We start from the raw sequence: 1743 nt of genomic DNA, 5'->3' as shown, positions 1-1743 counted from the left end.
TAAGAGAACCAAGATGATAAGATGTCCGTCCAGTAAGTGCAATATTCAAGAAAGCAAGATGGTAACTAGAAATATTGCTAGTGTTCTCCCTACCAAGTATGCTAGTAGCAACGTAATATGCAAAATATTTAATGGCGGGGAGTTGAATGTTCCTTATCTTGCCCCGCTGAATGGTGCGACAGTCATCATTGGTGATCCCTCGATAAAGCTCCAACAAGTCCCGAGGGTTGTTATCGATCCTCCTTGCTGTACCTACATGGGCAATATCCAATGCACGACAAAATTCTTCCAATTCCATAGTAACAGGAGTACCATAGATCTTGAATGCAACTCGTCGGATTATATTCCGTGTTTTGGAACTTGAAGCTCTCGACAAAAATTTTGGTGAGCATGTGGTATTGCTCCCTTTCATCTCCAACGTAGGTGGTTAAGCCCGCCCTGTTGACAAGGGTGAAGAAATCATCCAATATCCCTGCATTTGTCAAAAAATCATAACATGGGAAGGATGAGGCATTAGGAGCCCCATTGTCCTCTTCGGGCGCGAAGCTAGGCGCGATGATGTCCTCATTGTACGACCGCCTAATTTGGGTGGCGGTCCTAGAAGGCCTCCCGGTGCTGGTTGTTCCTTTCTTGAACAATTCTCCAAATTTGAACTTCTTCATTTTCTGAAATTTTCAACAAACAATATAAAACTTGATTTGGTGACATATAATTGAGGGAAACTACCATAGGAACTTGCTAGAGTACTAATCATGCATCAAAACTAGTTTCTACCACTTAGAACAAGCATGCAAGCTCACTAAACATGTTACCTACAGCAGCAAAATATTCAAGATATACTCAACCAAACAAAATTCTATTTGGATAATCGAAGGAGTCACATACCGGAGAGCAAATGTGCCAAATTTCAAACAGAAATCTGGGCTGAGCAAAGAGATCGAAAAATCCTGAGCTCTTGAGCAAAAACGCGAGTGAGAGAAAGTTGGTTCGAGTTTTTTCGGGAGAGAGAAGATGCCGGGAGAAAGAGATGAGATAGTGGGGCAAGGAGGGGCCCACACCACATGGTGGCGCGCCCACCTCCTTGGCCGCGCCGGCCTCGTGGTGTGGCACCCCGTGGTGCCCCACAGGTCATCCTCTCGGTGCTCCCGAGTGCCTCGTCGAAAAATAGGACCAACGGTGTAATTTTCGCGAATTTTTGAAAACTTTGAAAAATGCACATTTCCGGGTATTAAGTTTATTATTACCGGCCAGGAAATTTTTTGAAATCTCAAATCAACTAAGAAACTTTGCAAATTAAAAATGCTACAGACAACTAAAGCAAGTGGAGGAAGAAAGAGATGTTGTTTACCTCCTCTATGCATATAAAAGGTATTTGTTAACAAGGTTGATCAAGTCTTGCCACCAAATAAATTTTACATAGCATATGAAGAAATAAACCTCAAATCAATCATGTTACCTTGAATTGTATTGATATGGATCCAATCACAAGAGTTTGATATTCTTCTTTAGGCTCATATATAGGACAATCGATGGTTCCCACTTTGATAGTTCTCACATGAGAAATTGTATTAACTCCGCACGCTTTTTCAATCCTCTTGGGGAAATAGACGGTGTGTTCCTTATCATCAACATTGAAAGTAACCTTTCCTTTATTGCAATCAATAACAGCCCTCGCGGTGTTAAGAAAAGGTCTCCCAAGAATAATAGACATATTATCATCTTCGAGCATTTCCAACACAACAA

Source organism: Lolium rigidum, chromosome 1, assembly GCF_022539505.1.
Source record: "Lolium rigidum isolate FL_2022 chromosome 1, APGP_CSIRO_Lrig_0.1, whole genome shotgun sequence".
Lineage (NCBI taxonomy): Eukaryota > Viridiplantae > Streptophyta > Magnoliopsida > Poales > Poaceae > Lolium > Lolium rigidum.
This window is presented reverse-complemented; position numbering follows the sequence as displayed.